This window comes from Eschrichtius robustus, chromosome 15, assembly GCF_028021215.1.
Source record: "Eschrichtius robustus isolate mEscRob2 chromosome 15, mEscRob2.pri, whole genome shotgun sequence".
Lineage (NCBI taxonomy): Eukaryota > Metazoa > Chordata > Mammalia > Artiodactyla > Eschrichtiidae > Eschrichtius > Eschrichtius robustus.
In genome coordinates, this window is record NC_090838.1 from 94,782,737 (window position 1) to 94,807,938 (window position 25,202).

A 25,202-nucleotide genomic window follows, 5' to 3' on the forward strand; every position below is an offset into this window, starting at 1 on the left:
GAAGGTGTGAGTGGCCTTTCCCTTTGGGTCTGAGAGCTCTGGGTCCTTAGATATCCACCAGTAGCCCCATGCTTCTCCTGAACTTCCTCCAGGAAAAGCTCTTCTCAGGAGAGTTGACCTCATTCAGTGTCAGGTACCCAAGGCTGATCTGATGTAAGTAGAGCCCTTCCAAAGGCGTGAGACCTTCATCCCACAGAATGAACCTCTAATGTGAACTCATATCCCGTAGCAAACGGTGAAGGTCATTTGAGAGTTTTTGTTATTTCCTGGCTATTTTGGAGGCATCAGGGGCATCTGGTATTTCCTCAAGTCCCCGCGTAGAAGTGACACCTGCTCTCTCCACGCATCCACCAGCTAAGTCCTGATATTTGGATTCTGGCAGCAGAATGCAATGACTCCAGCGCTTTATTCTCTGACAGGTTGTAGAATATTGTTCCCTGATGAGTGAATCAAATTCAGTTTGCTTTTCTGAAGTGGGTCGGGTGTACGGAGCCAGTCAGAGAGCACACCCATTCAGAAATGGCTGTCTTATTACAGAGCATCTTCAGAGAGACTGTTGGGGAAATAGAATGACCATTTTATCACCTCGTAAGCACATCTCAGCAATGATATCAAGTGCTTAAATAGAATTCTTTTTGCTAATAATTGGAAATAACCCTTTACAAAATAGAATGTCAGACTCATTAAGATCGAATATGGAAAGTGGTGGGAGCATCCTGTAAGATGCACTATTTGTGGAGGTTATCACAATGGTATTAGCTAGCAAAATGAACAATTCAACTGCCTGAGGACATTGTTGCCAACACAGTGCAAAGAATAGCATGTGATGTATTAATCCTGCTGCACTAATGCCATTTGGGAGTATAGGGGCTATTTAGATTTCACAGGAAGTTGAGTCTCAAGATGAAAGGTGATTCTGAAACACCAACTTTTGTTATCAGCAGCACAGAGCAGTGTTTGGGTAAATTTCCTCGTGTGTTTCTGTGGACATGGCGATTACCAAGAAGCTGTAAGGCCGCGTGCCATTGCCACACTTAAATCTAATCCTAGAATACTCAGTCCAGTACTTTTGGTTATATCAGGAGGGTAATAATTCCTATTTCTCTACAGTATATGACATGAGGAAATATGGGCCTTATATCAAGTGCAAAGCTTCAACTTGCATTGAAATCTGACACAAGCCTTAATCAAGAGCATACAAAATTTCATAATAATGCACTGAAAGAAATTGATTACTTCCAATAGGTTTATCTTATTAATTCATTTTATTCATTTTATTTCAGGGAGGGAGGAAGGAAGGCAGGGAAGAATGAAGGCAGGGAGGGAGGGAGGGAGGAAGGAAGGAAGGAAGGAAGGAAGGAAGGAAGGAAGGAAGGAAGGTAGGAAGGAAGGAAGGAAGTTAGGAAGGAAGGAAGGAAGGGAGGAAGGGAGGAAAGGAGGAAGGGAAGGAAGGGGGGAATTCCTACTTGTTCCCTAAGCACCCCAAAGGGCGATGGCTGTAGACAAGAGTTGGTGATGGTGTAAGTACCACTGTGCTAACCCATGGCACGCCCTCGGGGAATATGCCAGCATCGCTACAGCTCTTTCTCTGAACAGTGCACTGCACAGAGAAGCTTAGAAATTCCTTGTAAAACTCATGCTTTCTATTTCCTTTTCTCCTTTCCTAATGGACCACAGGGTAACTATCACTCAACAAACAACAACGAGGTTGAGTAGGTACGGTAAGCAAACGTGGTCTGATACCGACACAGAGTTTTAGATTTTTCACCTTCGAGGTACCCTGGAGATTCTCTTAAGTGATCTTCTCATCATAAAGATCAGGAAATGACCATGTAGGTCTCCTAAGACCAAGCCCAGAGTCCTTCCCATCACATAGACAGAAGTCCAAGGAGAGAATTTAATTTTCTCTGGCTCCTTTGAACGTTTCTCTGCACTTCGTTTTATCCAGGGAGTCAGAAGTATCCCTCCCACCAGGACAGACAATGGACCCATGGGCCTGGGGCCCTGTGGGCAGCTGCAAGGCAGGGCAGGCTCAGGGACTGGGTCAGAACCCAGTTCCTTTTCCTCTTTACCCGTGTGCTTAGTGCAACCGCAGTCTTAACTCCCTGGACATCCAGGGAGACGTGACCTCACTCCCACCCAAGGACAGTCATCTGGGCACTGGCTTTTCCCATCCCCCGTGATTATGAGACAGCTCCCACCTGGGATCTGGGGACTAAGCCTGAAGCCTGTGGTTTCAATTGTCCCAGCTGACTGGAGCCTGTTTCTGTTACTGGGACTCTATCAGCTACTTCACATGTGTTTTCTCAGGGTCCCCCTGAGGCTGTGTGTCCACAGCGTTGTTTGAGGACCACACGGGATGCTTTGTGGGGAGGACCGTGTGTCATCAGTGGCGCTGCATGTTCTACAGCCGCCTTTCGGCCGCATCCTGTACTTAGCATTTTCAAGGCTTTGAGAACTCCTGCAGAAAATAACCCAGGTAACCTCAGAGTCTGCCAGCCATAGATGACAGCGTAAGACCTGTCTTCATGTCTCATTAGCAACCTCCCCTGGGACCGCTGACTCTGAGGGAAAGTGTGTACTAAGGCCAAGGGGTTTGCACAGAACATTCTGGAGCCTGCACTCATCACACCCCCAACGGTTAATGTCACACATTTTCCACTAAACCACGAACAGGACAGCTTTATCTCCTCTCCTGAAATGGTGGACAGACAGGCCTGCTGTGTCTTCATCTTTATTTTAAAGTCTGCTGACAGAAGTGACCCATCCTGGATGTGCAGCCCCAGGTGCAGCACCCTAATACCTCCTGAGGCTGGTGTCCTTACAAGCACCCAGCTCAGGGAGAGGCCTGCGTGGGGGGATGGGTGATTTCACACCAAGGCCTCCCCCTCCCCCCAGCAGGAACACAGGCCTGGCGCTGGGCATCCTTACAGCACAGGGCTAAACCCCGGCTGCTGACCCCTGATCACAAACAGAACCGGGGCGGGGGGCGCTTTATCATAGTGTCCCACCGCCAAAGGAACAGGAAAATGTCTGCTGGGTGTTTTCAGAGCAGTGTCTTGAGCGAATATACTTTGGTTACACTCTGTAAAGGAAGGTAGCTGTGTCTCAGGTCCCTCGTGTTGAAATGTCAGCCCAGACCAGTCCGGACTGCAACCTTCTACAGAGTGATCTGGGCTCAGACAGAACATCGTTGTGGCCGCTGGCCTCCCGTGGGGGTCCTGTCCTTCACTGCTGGGGGTAAAAACAGTGCTTATTTTGAGGCAACCTTTTGCATACTAAATATTGTCTGTTTGAGGAGGTCCGTCAGTGGCAGAGAGTTTGCGTAAACCCGAGAACTTTCGGCAGCTGCCTTTGTCTGAAGCACAGGCAGCTTTTGTAACTTCCAGGCGTTCCGTGGCCTGTGCTAAAGCCACCTGGTCAGTCACTCGGAAAGTGTAAATAAGGGGCCGTGTTCTTTGAAGCCGGATGCGTGCATATGGACGAGGTTCAGCTCAGGCAACTTGCTTTCTAAATGAAATGTCACTAGAGACTTTAGTCTCAGGAATAACGCCATGAAATACAACGTAGAATAATAGAAGGTCACCTCATTCCCTGGGCGGCTCCTGGAGAGAGCTCTTACTTTCTGAAACCCAGGCGATGCCTAAACTCTACATCTGATCTGCTTTTTCTTCTCTTTTCCACGTTCGGTCCCCATGTTTGACAAGCCTCGGTTTGGATTGCCATTGAGGCAAGAGATCATTGGCTTGACAAGCATTAATAAACCACATCTACACTTTATATTTATGAAGAATTTCACAGAGTTTGAGCTGGTCTCCATGGAAGAGCTCTCTGAGATCGTGGAGATGGTATTAATGCCCAGTGATCTTAGCACGTGTGCATGTTCACCTGTCCTAAGATTGGATGAGGCATCTTATCTAATTTTCTCCACAACCCTATGAAATAGACACCACGGGGAAAACGAAGTCAAGAGAGGTTATGTAACAGACAAAATCAGCACATACTATGAGCTATTTTTTTTTAACTTTTTATTTTATATTGGAGTATAGTTTTTTTTTTAATTGGAGTATAGTTGCTTTACCATGTTGTGTTAGTTTCTGCTGTACAACGAAGTGAATCAGCTGTATGTATACATATACCCCTCCCTCTTGGACCTCCCTCCCACTCCCCCTGCCATCCCACCCGTCTAGGTCACCACAGAGCACCAAGCTGAGCTCCCTGCGCTGTACAGCAGGTTCCCACCAGCTCTCTGTTTTACACATGGTAGTATATGTATATGTCAAGCCTAATTTCCCAATTCGTCCCACCCTCCCCTTCCCCCCATTGTGTCCACATGTCCATTCCCTACGTCTGTGTCTCTATTCCTGCCCTGCAAATATTGATTAACAATGTTGTGATAGTTTCAAGTACACAGCAAAGTGATTCAGTTATACATATAAATGTACCTATTCTTTTTCAAATTCTTTTCCCGTTTAGATTGTTACATAATATTGAGCAGAGTTCCCTGTGCTATACAGTAGGTCCTTGTTGGTTATCCATTTTACTTATTTATTTATTTTTTAAATAGATCTTTATTGGATCTTTATAATCGCTTCACGATACTGTGTTAGTTTCTGTTGTATAACAAAATGAATCAGCCATATGCACATGCATGTCCCCATATCCCCTCCCTCTTGAGCCTCCCTACCCTCCCTATCCCACCCCTCTAGGTGGTCCCAAAGCACCGAGCTGATCTCCCTGTGCTACGCGGCTGCTTCCCACTAGCTATCTATTTTACCTTTGGTAGTGTATATATGTCCATGCCACTCTCTCACTTTGTCCCAGCTTACCCTTCCCCCTCCCCGTGTCCTCAAGTCTATTCTCTATATCAGCATCTTTATTCCTGTCCTGCCCCCAGGTTCATCAGAACCATTTTTTTTTTAGATTCCATATATATGTGTTAGCATACGGTATTTGTTTTTCTCTTTCGGACTTACTTCACTCTGTATGACAGACCCTAGGTCCATCCACCTCACTACAAATAACTCAGTTTCGTTTCTTTTTATGGCTGAGTAATATTCCACTGTATATATGGGCCACATCTTCTTAATCCATTCATTTGTCGATGGACATTTAGGTTGGTTCCATGTCCTGCTATTGTAAATAGAGCTGCAATGAACGTTGTGGTACATGTCTCTTTTTGAATTACGGTTTTCTCAGGGTATATTCCCAGTAGTAGGATTGCTGGGTCATATGGTAGTTCTATTTTTAGTTTTTTAAGGAACCTCCATACTGTTCTCCGTAGTGGCTGTATCAATTTACATTCCTGTCAACAGCCTTGCTATGGTTTTAATTTTCATTCCCCTTTACTTAATGTTCTCTGATGTTTCATATGCTCATTGGATATTTGTATTTCTTTCCTTATGAAGTGTCTGTCCAAATCTTTTGTTAAGATTTTATAATTGCTTGTTTGTTGCATTATAAGAACCTTTTATATATTCTAAATACCAATCCTTTGTCAGACACGTTTTTTGAAAATATTTTCTCATTCTATGGCATGCCATGTATTTTTAAGGATGTATTTTGATATGCTGGTGCTTTTACTTTTGATGAAGTATAATTTGTCACTGTTTTCCCGTAATGTTTATTGCTTTCTGTATCCTGGCCAAGAGACTGTTCCTCCTCCATGTCATGAAGAAGTTCTCCTATGTTTTCCTCTAAAGTCTTCATAACTTCAGCTTTTATATTTAGGTTGTGTAATCAAGCTCAAAATAATTTTGTGTACATGGTGGAGCATGGATCAAAGTTTGTTGGGTTTTTTTTTTTCCTATGGGTGTGCAGATTTACCATCACCATCTTTAAACGGACTTTCAATTTCCTTTGGATTGCTCTGGCACCTTGGTTGAAAATCAAATGACTAAGTTTGTTTCTATTTCTGGGCTTTATGTCCTGTTTATACTGTTCTATTAATTTATTTGTTCTTCTTCATGCCTGAAAAATCACATTGTCTTGATTACTATAGCTTTATATTGTCTTGAAGTCAGATAGTATATAGCTCCCCATTTATTTGGATCTTCTTTAATTTCTTTCACCAATGTTTCTTTTTAATTTTTTTCAGTGTAGACTTCTTATATATCTTTTGCAAAATGTGTTCCTAAGTATTTTATGATTTTTACACTATTAAAAATGGAATTTAAAAATTGGCATTTCCAATTGGCTGCTGATATTATATAGAAAAATTGTTTTTGTCTTGTGTCAAGATTAGCTCTCCACCCTTCTCTGGTCAACAGGATCTTAGCCAGACAATTCTCCATTTTTTATTCCTTTTCCGTTTCATGACTGCCCAAACTCTGCCTGTTTACCTATCTTTTCCACTACCAAGTAGTTACCCTTTACCTGGGCAAAGCTTGATCCAACCTCACAATCAGGAAAGGTCCCCACAGAAAATTAACTATGAAATGTGAGCTCATCTCTTAGCAATCTTTGTCCATCTAGTCTGGAGATACATAGTTAATAATATTATATAATATATAATAATACATAATATATGATATATTGTATTATTTATGTACTAATATACAATATTGTAAACAGTATTGTATATTATATAGTAGTACATATAATACATTATACTATATTTATACATTTATACAAAATATTATAGACAGAGATTAGGTGAGATTTTATGAGCTTTCTAATTGTTTTCATTGGGAGGTTTAGTCTGCTAAATGCTACTATAGCAGACACAAAAGCAGACCCAGGGCTGACATTTAAGAGTTAATATTAAATGGATTAGAAACGGAAAGAGAAAGAGAGACAGAGAGAGCTAAGAACTTGTTCTAAACCATTTCTATCACTTATCTAAAGGTGCCATTTGGAATAGATATTTGGATCTACACGGAATAGATAGAGCTGTGATAACTCACCTTCCACTGATATCCTGTTATGTTTTATCTCTACTTCTTTCTTTGCTAAGACTCTTCTTATATTAATTTATGTCCTAATTTATGTACTACTAAGTCACCTTGCCTCCTTGGAGCCACCAGAGTTCAAAGCTCCATACAACTCTATTTTTTTCCTTCATCTATGTACTTAGGATAATGTCTCCTACATATAAGCACTTGATAAATACCTGTTGAGAAAGAAGAAAGGACTACTGGCTTTTACAATAAACATTTTCAAGTTAAATATTATGTTATAAAACAGATGGTCCTCATATGTGTAAACATAGTTAAATGCTTCTGTGTCCAAATTCCTTCCCAGAATTTTCTGGGATCTTGCTTTTTCAAATCCCAAATCCTGTGAGAAATCTTTCAATAAATCAGGAAAACAGGAAATGCAGTATAATTTTCACATAAAAAATAAAACTTAACAAGCGACATGGAGACTTTACCTGTTCAGGGGGATCTATTGACAACAAGTCAAAAGCAAGAGCTGATACTCAGTTGACGGTGAAGGTCAACATTTCCGTGGACCAGGTTAGGAACACGGAGAGAGAAGACATCCTGTTCTAATTCGTCTCTCATGTAGTTGTCGCCATATTATGTGTTTTCTGGCTCTGTGTGCTGCTAATGGTGAAGCATTCTTGCAAATAAAACAGATATTAATACATTTATATGCACAGTATATTTTGTACGACTCCTGTGAGTACTGCTCCAACGAATAGCAAGCTTTGGAAGCAAGAAAAAGAGTCCTTAATTTGGCGACTTCATTAGGAGATTCCTTGGAGTGCTATTAACCTTGCTAGCTATAGGCTACAGTTCTCTGTAAATAACTGAACAGAAGAGATAAAAGAAAAATAATAATAATGTTCTGAAATATTGTGACATGGAGTTAGAAACTGATCTGAAATCTGAATTAAAAAGCGATAGTGATGTCAACCAAAAACCCAGTATTAGAGCAAGACAGCAAAGCTCAATGTGAAGATGCTCTGGGACGCATTTAACAACGAGACCAACTTCAACACAAAATGGGGCATTTTCTATATCTGGGATATTTGTCATGAAACAACGATCAACATTATAGGATAGGGCAATTAATCCTTTGTACTTAAGGTAATGAAATCTTCTAATATTAAATATTTGTAGTATTATCTTTCAATTTTTACAAAATTGTCTTTAGTATCAATATTCCCTGCTATTACTGCTTTTATTGCCAAACAATGTCTCTATCAAGTAGAGATCATTTCTGTATTTCCAAATATTTTTACTATTTGAATATTTTGAATATTTCTGGTTTTTATTATTTTAAAATACATCAAAATATATTTGTTAATAAGCCATGCTTTTATTATATTATATATAGTTATAATTTTTTTAAAGAAAACCTCTAAAAGGTTTAGTGAAATTCTGCCACAGAAATACGATGTAATGCCTAGCATCACAGTCACTTGTTATGTTAAAATACAAAAATAAAGAGTTACAAAAAATGAAGAGTAACTCTTAATGTTAAGAATTTCTGGGAATTTTAATTTCTCTTCCTTGAATCCTCATATTTAATACTGGAGATTTAAAAACACTAAATACAGTTATAGAATCTGCAGTTTGACGGTAAGAAATTATTTATTGTAGGCATCTCTGGAACAATACAGTCTAATATTTCTCAAGCTTTTTTCAACCGTTAACCTGGGGTTCAATCAATGACAGAAGCAATGATTGCCCTTTGCTGTGTTTGTTTTGAGATATTATTTATCTCAATTATATGGATCTAAGCAAGTCAACAATTTATGACAAGATTCTAAAGCCTCTGAAGCTTGCTACCTATACAGATAGCATTCAAGAATGCTTGATTGCAGGTGTTAAAATAAAAAACAAATGACGACCAGCCTTGAAAATTCCCTGAGTGTACAATACCATTTTAGTCATACAAACAAAGCTTAATATAGCTTATTTTGCAAGACTACCTTGACCTGGGTCATTTCTTGTTTATGCCTCTGTAAATCATGAGGAAAACTTGTGTTCCCCAAGGTTGATATGAGATAACACTAACCGATTTCCTATCATTTAAGAACATTCTAATATTATAACCAATCACTGTGAAGAATAAGCAGTCACTGCTTTTCACTATATAAGCTGCTTTATAACAATATACCCCAGAGCTTCTTTCCTTGTTTTGGTTGGTGTGCTCCCAGGATGCAAACCGTCTCTTTGGTGTGTGCACCGTAAACTTTTATTAACTATTATTTGGTGATTTATTGTTTTTACTTCTGTTATTTCTGAACTTTTGATGCACTATATAGTATTAGATGGTCCAGTGAGGCGTTCCTTTAAAAGACTGTGATTCAATTCCATGACCAGTTTTGAAAAAAATGGAGGTAAATTGAGTGTTTCATGATTTTAATGATAAAATCTTGTTTCTCTTTATTAGTTTCTTTCTCTTGGAGCATTTACTAGATTATTATCCTGGTGCAAGTCAGGAAGTTACTGTGCTGTATTCTTTTTCTAGCCCCATGTATACCAAAACAACCATCACAGTTAAGACTATAATTTTTGAACATGAACAAGTGTAATACGAGATAGTCTGATTTTGTGGGCTAAGGTCATAGCTGCCGTACTTATTTTTTTATCTTAAGAAATGTAATTGTCTTCTGTGCATATTCATTTTATATCTAGATGTAATAATATGTTTATCTGAAAGAGTCTGTATATTTTAAGGAAAGTTGTTTAAAACTAATACTTGGAGAGCACTATGGCGCTTGGGAGGTAGGGGACAAGGCAAAGAGAGAAAGGGGGGGTGAGGGGTTGAGCAGAGGAGGTCAAGAGAAACGTGCAAACATTGGGACAGAGTCGGGGAGGAAGGTCCTTCAAGAAAAACACAATGTCAAACATCTGGAGATGCCAGTAAAGATGAGACTGAAACGTAGGAATCAGAACAATAAAATAGTGGTTTGCTTGGAAATAAAAATTTCACTGGAGGTAGAGACAAGACTGTTGTAAATTGACGAGTGAAGAAAAAGGAGGTGAGGAAGTGGATGTAACACGTTCTGAGTTGGCTTCCAAGAGTTTCAGCTGTGCAGAGGAGGTGACAGGATTTCTGGAGGAGTGGAAAATCTCCACAATCTTAGACAGGATGTTAATATAAATAACACAGGCTTAGCATGGGCACTGAGTGAGGTCATGTCTTTGGAGCGTTCACTCCAGGACCATGTACACAGTAAGCACTTAGTATGCGTTAAGCAGTATAATTTGTAAGTTTTGAAATCTGGAGAACAAAAAGTACTATTTCGTCATTTTTTATATGGTTTTTGTTTCTTTAATTACTTGTTTGTTGGCCCTTGGACTTTTGTGAATTGTGATTTTATACCATTTGCCTGGTTGTTTTCTATTGAGTTGTTTTTCTTTTGTTTATTATTTTCAGAAGCTTTATACAAAATATGTTTTGGTTACATATTCCTTTGTGTCTCTCCACACTGCACACTGAAAGACTCTATTTTTGACATGCTTTTACTTTTCCTTCCAACTTAGCCACATCCTGTGCTTTCTTAAAATCCAGTGGAATTTTAGTTCCAGATGACAATTATTTTTACATTAGGCCTCTGAGTACTCAGAAATAATTTCTTGGCAGCTGCTTTATGTTTTATAATCCTACTATCTGCCATATAGTTAGACTGTACAAAGGATGTGAATTTAGTTAGTCTGCTCTGCACCCTGTGGACCCCTTCGTTCCTCTGCACTTTTAAGTTTTATTTTATGTTTCTATAAGTTTCTGTGATGTTTTCATCATTTACATACCTTTTTTCCCGGCTTTTAGAATTCCTAGAGGTGGATTTAGAACTTATAAATTTATTGTCCATATTTCAATGTTTTTTTTCAATACCCACCTTTTATTTCCTTCACACACGTTTCCTCCTTACAAATTATTTTCTCACCAAGACCCTTTATTATCCACTCACTAAATCTTTAGTCTTTTGTTTCCACAACAATATTTTAGAGCTCCAAGAACCCTCGAGAGATTTCTTTCCTTCCTATTAACTACTTCTGTCCCATCTATTTCTTCTTTTCCTTCTCTTCTACCTTTACCTCCTGTTCCTCCTCCTCCTTGGTTTCTTTTTTAATGGATTATATCTCACTTTTTGATGAGGACTATTTATTTCAAGGTTTTTCTTTTCCACTCTATTAATTTTGTTTCCATAGGGTTTTTTTCTATTTGACGTCTTGCTCTTAGGCTTTGATTCCTGTGTGTAAATGTCTGTAGATAAGAGTCTAAGGTGGATAAATTCCTAGGTGTCATCTGTTTTCTCATTTACAGCAAGGATTCTTGGAAAGAAATGAAGATTCACATTAAGAATGTCACATTTGGTGATTTCAGGAGACCAGTAGGATGGGAGTTAAGTTGGAATTCACCTAGAGTTTATTTTCTAGGTTGGGAGTCTCCCCGTACCTCCCATGGTATTACGTTACCTAAGACAGTACCCCAGATCAAGAGCTCCTGCTTCTGAAGGCTGCGTTCTTTGCTTCATCCCAGAGGCAAACACTGCTTTTAGTGTGTGTATCTCATTGGTGGTTGTTATGGCAGCACTGGCCCAGCTATACTCCCTGTGTGGCCACTGACAGATATAAGGAAATCAGCGTGAGTGACTAGATTGGGAGTCAAATGATGATATCATTCGGACATGCTACGTCGAGCCTGTTGGGTGTCCAAGTAATAAGCCCAGACAGAATGTAAAACTATGGCTCTAAAGCTCCTACAGGAACACGTGTGTTGAGAGCTGCACAGGAAACCAGCAAGATGGAAGAGACAGATGATAACCTTGAAAGAAAACTTATCAAACACAAAGAAACCTTTAAGATAACAAAACTGTAAAATGCATCCTTTTAGAAGATGAAGAAATCAGGAAAAATGCGGAAAGCAATGTGGAAGCAGAAGGAATTACCATAACATGTAAAGGAAACTAGAGTGTCAAGCTAGAGGGTAGATTTTACCCTTCAAAATATTAGGTAAAAAACCAGACGTGAAATTAAAATATAGGAATAGTTGACTCTTCTAAGATACAGACATACTGTCTTGCTTTTGTTTTTTGCTGTTCTTAAAGGATTTGTTTCTCCCACATTTTGATGTAAATTTAATCTTTCCTATATGAAGAAAGAGTCCCATAAAATGAAAGAAACATACGGATAGGAATTACCCCCAAAGTGTACTTTCATCAAGGTAGAGTAGAGGAATCTAAGTACTGTAGACATTTAATAGACACTCTATACAAACAAAGTAATGAAACTGCCTGCCTCATAGATCAAAATAAGTATAAACAGGATAGAAGTGTTGTTTGCAGCTCCTGCTGTGAGCAGGGAGCATATCTTACAGTTAGTGTAACCAGGTGACGTAGCATCAGAGGCTTAGGGTGAAACCAGAATGCAGAAAAGTAAGTGAAAGTTGGATATAGTAATGGAAAACCAGGAAGAATCATTGAAGTCAAAGAGAAAAATCAAGATGGGTGTTAAAGGTGATGGAAAACACAGATGCTCAAAGAAAAAAGGGTCTATGGATTGAACATCCCCATAGACAAAATAAACAATTCAGGGTTTTTTTTCCCCTTTAGAAGCAAGATGTATTTGTTTATTATGAGGTATGGGATATTAGATTTTCTCTGAAAGGCCTTATACCTGCTGCATGCTAGCTCTTTCTGGTTCAAGGTTTCTTCCTAAGCCTCAAATAAAATTCCATCACAATTTAAAAAGCAAAACAAACAAAAAAGGATGAACAACATCATTCTTCTATATCTTATTTGTGAAGATTCCCTAGTCATCTAATTCAATGATATGCAAAGTTAACTATTTCCTGCAACTTCGTTTCAAAGCATGGGGCTATCCAGATGGAAGGCTGTGAGTTTCACGACACAACAAACAACATTTCTTTCTCCTGTATTTTTTCACTGAAATCCCTGGTGACTTTGTTGTGCTTTGACTCAGCTTCCCTGGTGACTATCTGCTTCACTGCTTTCCCGTTACATCCAAACCTTGAGGAGGGGGCAGCCGCGGGAGGACTGACCCGCCTTCAGCAACACTGAGACCTGGCTGATTCCGGTTCTTCCCTCTCTTTCCTTCCAGATTAACCTCTTCCCAGGGAATTAGTATGAGCTACAAAAAGTTCCCGCCAGAGTAAGACTAACCCTCACTCAGATTTTACCTGGTAAGAGGTTAAGGTATTAACCCTTCCAGCAAGTGCTTCAAAGTCCAGAAAAATAAATGAGTCGAAGTTCACATTTATGATCAGTAGCCTGGAAATTTTGTTGGCAGGATCTTGCCCTACAACCTTCCACCTCATCTGATAGGCATCTGCTTTCTGTAGCCCCACATAGGCTTATCCTTTTAGAGGGAGTATCACACCAAAATTTTAACTTTTTGATTCATGTTTCCTTAACATTGGCAGAACTGGAAGTACAAATTTGGCCCTGATTTTTAGAACTCAGCCCCACTGAAATTTCTTTCAGGACAAATTCACTTTGCCCCGGCCATCTTGCTTAACTTCTCTGCTTTCACTCACTTTTAGTATCATTTCAGCTGAGTGTCTATCCGCATCTGAATATTACATCCTGATGTCTGAGACCCTCTACTCGACCCTACTGTCTGTGGTTGGTTTCACCATGGCTGTGTTTCAGATGCAATAATACTGAATAATTCTTTGGAGAACTTCTCCACCCGTTTCCTCATGGACAGTATTTGTGTCTTCAAATCAAATGGACCTCCTGAATCACCAATTTCCAATGGGTCAATTTTCTACAAGAATAGTTCATCTGTGGCCAACTTAGTGTGTCCATCCAGTTGCCTGCTTGGGTCCCCTCTTGAAATGGCCATGTGTACTCAACCGTCTCCATCTTTCTTCTTTTATTGTCTTCCGCCTCCAATTCTTTCAGGCATTGTCCCCAGAGTGCCAGTGAAAAAACACTTCTCAGCAAGACCACCAGCCAGCCCTACCTTTCCAAAGCCAAGGGTCACCTTCACTCATCTTCAGCTGCACATGGCACAGCTGGTCGCTCTTTGCTTCTTGAAACTCTTTCTTGTCTTGACTTCAATCTCTCCTAGTTCTTTCCCTCCCTTGGCTGATGCTTCTTCTCGGTCTCCTTCCCCAGTTCCTCCTCATCTCAGAGATAAATGTCCCCACCTACCGTCTCCTTTAAGTAGTCTCTCTCTTTCCTAAGATGATCTCATTCAGGGTCACACCTTTAAGTGCGTTTTACACACCAGCAACTCCCAGATTTGTATCCCCAGCCTCGCCCTCTCCCCAGAGCTCCTGTTTCCAACCACGCTCACGCCACTTGTGTAGCTAATAGACGTCTCTAAATTAACTTCCAAAACTGAGCTTTTGGCTTTTTAACTCCTCCACAACTCCTACCAAAATCTGCTTCTCTATGATTTTACATGTCTCAAGGACTGGACACTTCAAATGACTACGTCGTCACCTCGAGAGGTGGTCCAGCCCCCTCACCTCCAGCACAGCTCTGGCTTTTTGCTACTTTGTAAGCTTGTTCCTATCTCAGCATTAAGAGCAGAGGGCCCTTGGCAATACTTTCTGTTGGGCTTTTAAAGGCTCAAAACAAAAAAAACCCAAAAAAAACCACACACACACACAACCCAAAGCCTGGTCCATATTTTTAAAGTTCTAAAACGAATCCTAAGTCACTTGCCTCGTCTCTCTCATCCACACATGCACACACTCACACCAGCTGCTTAGCCCATGGTCAAAGCCACCTTGCAGGCAACTTCAGCAGTGCCCTGCCCTGGGGAGGGCACTTGAACAGCTCTGCCTTTCTGCTGCCACAAGTGTTATATTAAGAGACTCTTGTCAAATACGAACTACAGAGTGAAAAGTGTCTCCATCTCTCCCAACCTTTTTTCTTTGTCTTTCTTTCATAACATTTCTGTCCACTGGTCAATATCATTTATAAGTGATTATATCAGCCATTCTTTTAGCTTATGGAGATACAAATTGGCAAGAGATGTTATCTGTGATCTGAAAGTGTTTTCTGTTTGATATTAGTTTTAGATCTCCCATTTTTCACAGAAAGAGACATTCTCTGCCATGGGGTCATGCATCTCTAATTTTATCTGCCTTCAATTAAAAGAAAAAGATCAGTAATGAACCCAGAATGAAAAGTTTCTATAAACAACCGGCTAAGAAGGGATTGTTATTGCATTTTTCATTTTGAGATATGCATTTAATACTCTATTTCATCACTGTGGGAGGAAAATAATCTTGCCAAGGTCCAGGGCTTTGTGGCAGGGAAAATCCTGGTAAGCATTTGCCTCTTTGCAGTTAGCTGCATTACTGCAAATTCCTACAAAGGCGAGAGGCTACCCTCCTAGAGAGACAGAAAACAGTGCTCTGTGGGCAGCAATTCCATTTCTGGAACCACCATAGGAGTCACGGCTTATTGCTTTTCTCACAAAGCAGCTCAGAGGAAAGATGCTTCCATTAGACTTACCAGGAAGGTTGCTGCTGGATGGGATTCGAGGGGGTCATCCAAGCCCTTCCCCTGCATCCAGGGATGACTCCACAGAAATGATTCACTGCAGATGAGAACATTCTCTGTTTAAATGTTTCCAGGGAACAGTCAGATCCACGTTTCCTGAGGACAATCAGAAATGATGCATTCATGATTTCTCTTTATTGCCAAGGGAAAAAATAATAATAGATAGATTTAACTGTAAGATAACATAAGATTGTCATGGACAGAAATGACTTCTCCTTATAAACGCTGAGCCCATTCAGCCCCAATCAATAGCCAGGATTGCAGATGTTGGAATTTAGGCAACTTACAGCTGAAAAATAAGTGGGTAAATCCAAATATGCTTTTGTAGTGGAACCACACCTGTAATGCACACACTTTCTTTGTCTTGGTTGGGTACAGAAAATAGAAAAATGCAGTAGGAATGTAGAGACATAACCATTTCTTTCTGTGTTTTTTAAGCCAGTATTTGTTCCTGGGATCTCTTCCTTTTGACTTTAAGCTGAACTGTCAGCCCATATATTAATTTCAGCTAACTTCTTGTACAAAAATAAGGTGAGGCTGGAGTCCATCTGGAGGAAACTTATTGAAATTTGTGGACCAGGAAGTGACCACTTTTGTGATATTTACTCTCTCCTCTTCCCCTGTGCAAAATTTTGCTCACAGAGCATTGACAGGCATGCAGGTTGTTTCTGAGCCATTTCCAAAAGTGAGACAAGCACAGAACTCAGACTGATACAATACCCGGGTGTCCATGACCAGCCACTAATTACCCCTGTGCTGGCCTGAAATGTCCCTGCTCTGTCTCAGAATAACACAATTCAACATGAGCAGTCATCTCTGCTTTGGCTTCTGTATTCTTGGTGTCCATTAGTTTGCTGTTTCACTAAACAGGGGGTGAAAGGAATTTGGTACAAGCTGTTATTGGAGGGATGACAGCTCTGGCAGACCTTGACAAATTTGCTAATAAAAATAAAACTATTGGAAGTTAATTAACTTTCCTTTTTAGGATAGAGAATAGAGCCCGACACATAGTAGTTGCTGAACAATTTTCACTAAGTGAAAGTGAGTGGATAGATGCACGATTATTGTAAAATTGGTGCTCCTTTATCCTTAAATGTTAGTTTTTTCCCAGTGGACGAGTTGATTAACTGTTTCGGCTGCCATTTGGACCAGGACTGATGCTGAATGACAGAGACAGACCCTTTGATTGCACATTCTTTGAGGAATGAAATGGATCCAAGTAGCTTTTCCCTGCAAAGTTTCAGTTGGCTGCTTTTGCAGAATTTGCATGTGAGAAAATACGAAAGGATTTTGACTCACTGATCAGATTCCTTTAATTTCAGGTTCACAATGTCTTTTAATATTTTAAAAGAGAGGAAGACGGGGTGTCATGGTACAGCCATGGCTAAGACATGACTAAGACAACTAAATTATTCTCACGGGAAAGAAAGTCCTGGTGACATTAACCATGACGGTTTTTTTCCCTTCGCCCTTTTCTCTAGTGTAGAGCCCGATGCTCGTCTCCTGATTAAGAGACTGAAAATAGAGGAACGTCTTCCCCTCGTGACCCAGCTGCTCTGGCTGCATCGTTCCCATCACTCTTTCTTTTCCCTTCACATTAGCCACCCTCACCTCTGTACGCGCTCACCAGACTGCCTCACTATTCCCATGTTGCCACTGGCGTCACTGCCCAAGGAGCTGGTTTTGACCCTGGGATCTGTCATCACGGCTCTCCTAGCACAGGTGCATCTACTTCAAAGCATCTCTCAGGGGTCCTTTTACATTTTTTCATATCTAGGTGATTATCAGCCTCTTTGTTTCCTCACGAGGCCATAGTCTTCACTAGAGAAAGGACCAAGCACTACTTTTCTCATCACTATTCCAGCTCATTGCCTGGCCCAGAGCTGGCACTTGATAAATATTTACTGATTGAACAGATTAGTGAAGAAACTAACATTTGAAGGAGAGGTGCCATGATCTCCACCACAGCACATGTGAAGGAGAAATGCGATGGCTCCGATGGAACATTCCTTGCACAACAAGGATTAGCTGGTAAAATGTGTGGGTTCCAGAAATCTCCTTCCCCTCAAATGTATCTATAGAAAAGTCTTCATTAGAGACCTTTTTTATTTTTGGTTCAGGCTAAGACACTCTTAGTCTAAGATCCAAATGCTTCTGGAAAGGTTGACTAGCTACTAGCTGTTATCACTTAGATGTGAATCAGTTATAATTTTTAGTACTTGGGCTCAGTATGCTGGAGGCTTTACTCAACTTACTGGATTGGAGACAATAAGGGCAGAGCAAGTTTGGAAATTGAGAACATTTTTTTTGCTACAAAAAAGCCACAAAATACCACTGAAGCTTCTGCTACCCTCAGATGTGTGAGGGTCGCTGTGATCCAAGGTGACTGGGCTTTAAGGTCCACGCAGGGCAGAGGAGACGGTAATTTGACACACAGAAAAATGGGGATTTAGAAGGGAAACTTCACACAAAGAGCCAGGAACTTTGATAAGCTACACCTTCTGTGAAAAAATAGACTAGAAAGAAATCTTCTTGCCAGTGTGGGGAGATTCAAATGGCATTAATCCATCTGGGTTTGGCTCTGGCGAGAAAAATCTACCTGAGAATTCATTTATAGCCACAACTACTTTATGTGGTTTTAAATTTTGAGCTGACATGCCTTCTGGTCACAGCATGTTCCTGGGTTGGAAGGGTGCAAAACCTCAGTAGATTTGCATGCTCAACTCAAAACGACACTTCACAGACAGTGGCCAGAATATGATGAACTCTTAATCAAATCTCTCTCTCTCTCTCTCTCTCACACACACACACACACACACACACACACACATCTTCACTAACTGAGAGATTCAGCCTTCGGAACTCTGTGATACTAAATAAAAGAAGTAAGGTTAAATGTTTGAAGCTGTAAAAGAGAAAATAGGATATATGAGCAAGGTACAATTTATTCTCACAAATAACCAAGCCAACTTGGTAAAGATTCAAATACAACTTCTGGAAACAGAACATTTCCATTGGAATAAAATCCCCAATGGATAAGTACACCTAAAATCAGACATAGATGATAAAAGAAGTAGTAAACTGAAAGTTAGATGTGAAGCACTTCCCCATAAAGCAGGTTAGAGAGACAGAGAGAGAAAATATGAGAGAGAAATGGAAAATAAAATACGTAGGTTTGACATACGTCTAAATGGAACTCTAGATAAAGAAAATGGAAAGAATAAAGGAGAGGAAGCACTTAAAAGATAAAAGCAGGAAAAAAAAAAACCCTATTCCTCAGACCCAGAAAGTCTAATGACTCCAGATAAAAATAAATCCACACAAGGAAGACAGAGCGAGAAAGACAGAGAATAAAAGAACAAGGGAGAGAAGACAGATTACCACAAAGGAAAGGCTTGCTGCTCTTCTCGTCAGCTATTGGAAGATGCTTCAGATGATGGAGAAATAGTATCTTCAATTGTGCTGAGAGAAAGCAGCCGTCAACCTCAAATTCTATTCACAGTAAGTCTTGCAAGAATGGTGAAATACAGACATTTTTAGACTAATGAAAACAGATCATCAAAAGACTTTCTCTAAAGGACTTTGTAAAGAAAGTATTTCAGGAGAAGAGTGTGCAACGCTGGACAAAAGGTTGAATTTGCAAGACGGAATGTAGACACCAAAGACCGTAGTAAATGCTTATTGTGCAATTACCATGTACCAGGCAATTGTCTAAGCACTTCACATGTGTTAGCTCATTTGGTCCTCACTATGTGCTATGAGTCAGTGGAGAAAGGTCATCTGTTCAACAGATGGTCCTGGAGCAACTGGACTTCTGTACAGACAATAAATAAGTATGCCTTGACCCTTACCTCACGCCATATGCCAAAATTAACTAAAAAGGATCCTATGCCTACACATAAAAGTTAAACTGCAGTAGTGGAAATAATACAACTAATCTTTGTAACTTTGTGGTATGTAAAGATTTCATAGACAACACTTAAAAGTCATGAATGATAAAAGAAAAACAATAAAATAAGCCCTATCAAAATTAAAACATTTATTCTTTGAAAGACACTATATTTAAAAAAATAAAAGGCAAGCCAGGGACTGAGAGAAAATATTTGCAATATATATCATCTCAGGAAGGACTTGTATCAGGGATACATAAAGAGCTCTCACAACTCAATAATAAGAAGACAAGCAACTCCATAAAAAAATAGGCAAAAGATTTGAACATTCAAAGATATTTGAATGCCAAATGGACTCATTAATACATGCTCAGTAGCATTAAGAAAACACAAATAGAAACCCAAATGTGGTACCACTATAATTCAGTAGAATGGCTAAAATTAAAAGTTAAAATTCCAAGTGTGAGCATAGATATGGAGAAACTGGAGTGCTCACGTGTTGGTGGGAGGAGTATGAAATGGTACAATCATCTTGCAATCAGTTTGGCAATTTCTTTTAAGTTAACCATAGACTGGCAATATGACCCAGCAGGTTCTGAGTTTTTACTGAAAAGAAATGAGAACTTGTGTCCATGCAGAGACTTTTACATGAACGTTCATAGCAGCTTGATTCATAATAGCCCCAAACTGGAAACACCCCAAATATCCATCAACAGGTGACTGGATAAGCGAATTACTGTGCAATCGTACTACTGAATTCTGCTTAGCAATAAAAAGGAAAAGCTATTGTTATAAGCGGAAACGTGGATAACCCTCAAAAACATTACAGTGATTATGGTGTGTAAAAGAAGTCAAACTAAAATGTGTATGTACTGTATGAAGGATGAGTTCCATTTATATAAAGTCTAAGAAGGAAATCTAACGTGGAGTTTCAGAAAGCAGATCAGTGGTCACCTGGGGCCAGGGATGGGGTGGAGTATGCCTGGGGAGGGGCTCAAAGGTAGAAGCTTTTGGGGATTCTCTGTATCTTGATGGGCTGGTGATTACATGGCTGTGCATAATTGTCAAGACTCAAACTGTGCACTTAAATTGTGTGTAAATTATACCTCAGTGAAATTTATTTTAAAAAATAAACATATCCTCTATGGTGACCTAAATGGGAAGGAAATCCAAAAGAGAGGGGATATATGTATACGTAGAGCTGATTTACTTTGCTGTACAGCAGAAACTAACACAACATTGTAAAGCAACTATACTCCAATAAAAATTAATTAAAAACATAAAGATAAACAAGATAGAACTAAAATACTGGTCAACAATAAATGTAAGGGGAAAAGGGTTTGACCAAAGTTAAAACGTCCTAAAATACATCTACTGTTCTAGAGCAGGTTGGAGATACTGATTAGACTTGAAATAACTATGAGATTTTGATGATAAGAATTTTAATGATAATCACTAAGATAGAAATAGAGTGTGTATGTTTTCAAAAGAGTGAATATGGGTGAACGGGTGCGTGTGTCGGGGGGTAGGGATGAAATAAAAACAAAACACAAAACCAATCCTATAAAACAGAGAAAAGAAGAAGAAAAAGAGTCTTGCCCCCTTGCCTGTGATGAAAATGATGCATTTTATGCATTTGATTCAGTTTTATGTTAGTTCTCTACCGTTCTGGATTTACATGTTTTCCTAGGTGATTTTATCTCTGGTTTCCCCAACACCTTACGCACCTAATTTACAAATATATCCACGTCAACACAAAAATTTACCATTTCCTTTTGCATCCTGGAGAAAAAGATATCCTTCTCTCTGTTTAAGATTGAGCCTTTCACATCCCTGCCACCTGCTCAAACTTCCTCTTCTTATCCTATGAATTATTTTCTCTTACTTCTATCTCTTTATCTCCCGGGTCCATCTCTCTCTCTCTCACATACACACACACATATGCATGGTTTGTGATTTTATATATATATATATATATATATATAAACACACACACGTATATATGTATATACATATAGATATGCACAGACTGCAACTCCCTGTCTAATTCATGACCATCTATCGTGACTATGAGACTCTCATGCCCATGATTTCCCTCAAACTGCTCTGAGATCAGTGGTGACACCCTAGGTAATAAATCCCATAGATAATTTTCACTGCTTATTATACTGTATGTGAAATTTGGTTCTATTTGCCACTCCTATCCTGCTGTTGGTTTTCTCTTCTCTCAACCATCTGTTATATGTGTCCAGGTCACCAGACAGCTGATAAATTAGAATTTCTTGAATGGAAGATGGCTTGCTTTCTCTCCCCTTTTGCTTTATTCTTAACCTACTAAACCCTCCTTCCTCCAGGAAGCCTTCCTGGCCATTTCTGGCTGGGTTTCTGAAATATCTGTGTTCTTAAAGCAACTTCTGCATTATGTGTCTTCTGCTGTAGGAATGTGAGTTCCTTGAGTACAGGTGTTGAACACTTTCTATCTTACACCAGATGTTCAGCCCATTGTTACAGGGCCCTCTGTAGGAGGACCTCAGTGTATATTTGGTGGATGAATGAAGATGAAGATGGGAACTACCTATAGTCATTATTGTTAATATTTCCCTTTATTTCCTTTTGGGCTAGGGCATGAATGGCTGGCATGATATCAAGGAGTCAGGGTCTTGGAAAAATAGAAAGAAAGGGGACTTCTGAACAGAGGACAGATGCTAAAGGAAATTGACTACCCTTTAACTAAGCATGGTTTAAAACTAGAAGTTCTCACTCTCTTTGGGATACTCAAGACATCCCAGGTCGTCACCCTTTAGTTTCCAAGACAGATATAAATAATGGCATATTGGTACATTTTTAACAACTGGCTCTCCGCAGTAAAGAAACATAAAACAAAGAAGAGCCTTAATATGTAGCATTTTCCTGTAATAGAAATAGCCCATCATAGCTGATTTTAACCTATGTGATGTCAACTAGCTTTCACAATTCCTAAAAATTTGAAAATTGGCTTGTGTGAGCTGGTACAAGCTGCCTTTAGCACACCACTGGATGTAAATAATGTATGTACAAAGGTCAATTTATTGGCCTCCCATTTGTATAATGCCTTTCAATTCATAGTATTTTGTACAGATTTCCTGGAAGACACGGAAATATTATTATTGATGTTTAATAAATGAGGAAATTAAAACTCAGAGAATTTAATAACTTATGGTATCAAGAAGGATGATTTTGGCAGCCAATAATAGAAATCCCTTTCTTCAGTTGACTTAAAAATAAAGAGTTTAGTATCTTTGTAATGGGCACACCAAAGGGAAAATCAGGTTTCAGAACTGTGCGTGTCCCTCATGATGAGTTTAAACACCCTCCCTTGTTCCCTTTCTCCTCTGACGTTCTTGGTGTTGGCTGGACCCTCTGCCTTGATATTCAGGCTGGTTCGGGCAGTCCAGCTGGACTTGGCAATGGCCAGCGCAAGGGCGAAGACTATCTCCTCCCGGCCCAAGACTTAGGGTCAAGGAACCTTTCCCAGAAACTCCCCCTGAGATTGACCTCATTTCTCACTGACCACAACTGGGTCACGTGTCCAAGGCCAGAACACTTGAGGGCAAGAGAATGGGATAGCTTGGCTGACTCAGCTAAACGGATACTCTCCCAGTGCTGGGGGTGAGTCAGTGTCATCTGGGATCCGCTGGAGAAAGCTACAGATCCAAACACATCTGGTGTTCTGTTAGGGAGGAAAAGATGGGCAATGGATAAGCAACGGGCAGTGTCCATAGAGTAGCCAAGTTCAGAGTCTAGTTGGTGGTGAAGCCTGCAATCTACCGTCATAATCAAGCACCACCTTCCCAAACATGACATCCAGTTTCTTTATAAAGATGTAGATAAAAATCATCTTTCTTTGCACTCCTCTGACATTTTTGTATGCAATTATCTTTGTTTGTTATTCCAGCAAAGTTACATGGATTTGCCTACTATATTTCATGTTCTAGGTGTAGGGGCTTGCCTCTGTGTATTTCTTGTATGAGCATATACATAAACTCTGTGTTACCGGGTGACAACACTGTTTATACTACCAATTTGTGCTCACACAGTGCCTTGCAAGGAAAAGGCACAAACACTATATATATATGTATATATACACAAATATATATAGTATATATATAAACTAATATATATATAATATATATACATTCGAAAAAGAAAACTTCCAGGCTTCTCTTCCACAGGAGTCTTTCAACAACTTTCCAATATTGTGCACTGTTCAGTAGAGACAAACTTTAAAAGTTAGAGTCCTGAAAGAGAATTTTTTCTAAAAATTATTGCAAGCATTGGAAAATAAGGAGTTACAGCCCAAAATATCTTGCAACTATAACTATCGAGCTCACTGCAGTGATTACTATAACGTGCAGTGTGGCAGAGTTACAGTTGCCATGGGAACCATAAATTTGATTTTCTGGGGTTTTGTGTGTACAAAATCTCAACTATAATGCTGCCTTCATGTATTGTCTTTTTCATTTGTTATACACGTACTTGGGTCCAAAGTAGGTCACCTGAACTAAACACAGAAATGTTGGTTGCTTTCTTCAAAGTTTTCTTTAATATCTCAGCAGTATCAGAGTTAATTCAGAAAGTGCATGTATAAAAAATTATTTTTGATCTTACTGCAGACATAATAGGTTAATCTCTTCCATCCCAGCTTACACCATTATTTGGAATAAAAGCCTCCTCTGTATTTTCAGCTTTTGATCTATTCACTTTTCAAAAGTTTATGTGAGTTGGTGCTGTTTCAGGTGGATAACAGATGATACAGTCCTATCGATGTTTTGTTGTTTGTCTTTTGTTTTCTAATAATTCCTTTATATACTATTTCTGACTAGATTATCTCTCGGCTTCAGTCTTTTAATAGAATGAAGCTCATCTCCTTACCTGGGATGGAGTGCTTTACCAATACCCATGATGTAATGGCCATAGTTCAACCAACCTGATTTTCTATTGCTCTTTTCTATAAGTTCTTTGAAACATTGAGAACTCACATCTCTATGACTTTAATGAAGAGAAGGTTTGAATTGCTGCAGATACAAAGTCCTGGCAGACTCTAGATTTAGCCTTTACTCCCTGTTGCAGGTCTGTCTTGACATAGCAGGAAATGCTAGCTTTCTCATTAACTATAGGAGTGCACAAGATGTTCCAAGTTTATTTGGCTACAGTGAATCAGAGCATTGCTTTCATCTGATTTTCCCCCGTGAGAAGTCGACAAGAATTTCCCACACCACTGCTTTGCCAGGGCTAACAGCAGCCGCTAATGTTATTTAGCTATTGCTTCCACGTCTCGTATTTTGGATAAGGAACGTTCATACTTGTTTGCTGAATAAATTTGGACACTGTGCTGTTTTACCTTGAAGACTTCACATTGTCACAATTTTCCCATTTCTTTAATGTAAGTAGACAAAAACCTAAATTCTACCACTCTCAGCAGAGCTCTGGAGTGGTTAATTGAAACGTTGCTTGACAGAAAGCATTTTTTAATAATTGTTGCATTTTTAAATAAAAACAGAAAAGACTATGATAGTGTGTCGATGTCAGTTTCGATAAGGGATGAACAGGTATTGTGATGCATTGCACCAGCTACAATAAATCAAAACTTCAGAGACAGGATGGCATATTTAACATACTCGTCATTTTGTAATGATGAGGCAGGCGGTGACTCACCACAAACTAGCAAAAGACAAGGGCAACATTCACGGCATCAGCATGCCTGCAGGCAGATTTGATGGTGCCAGCAATCTTCACCTGTGTGTGTGTAATTCACCTGAATAATCTTCAGAATCCTAAATCCTTCGAATTACTCAGTGTAAAACAGAGGGCTGAGGAAAGAAGATGGG

The 25,202-nt window shown here is 39.6% G+C and overlaps 1 long non-coding RNA gene across 1 annotated transcript in view; it reads right to left on the minus strand.

Annotated features, from left to right (window-relative positions):
* Nucleotides 1–465: 465 nt before the first annotated feature.
* LOC137777814 (uncharacterized) overlaps nucleotides 466–25,202 on the minus strand; it is a 111,699-nt gene continuing 86,962 nt past the window's right edge. The window contains exons 4-5 of the long non-coding RNA XR_011076633.1: nucleotides 15,398–15,541; nucleotides 466–553 (exon numbers count right to left, since the gene is read on the minus strand). This is a non-coding gene — a long non-coding RNA (uncharacterized lncRNA). The remainder of the gene's footprint in view (nucleotides 554–15,397; nucleotides 15,542–25,202) is intronic.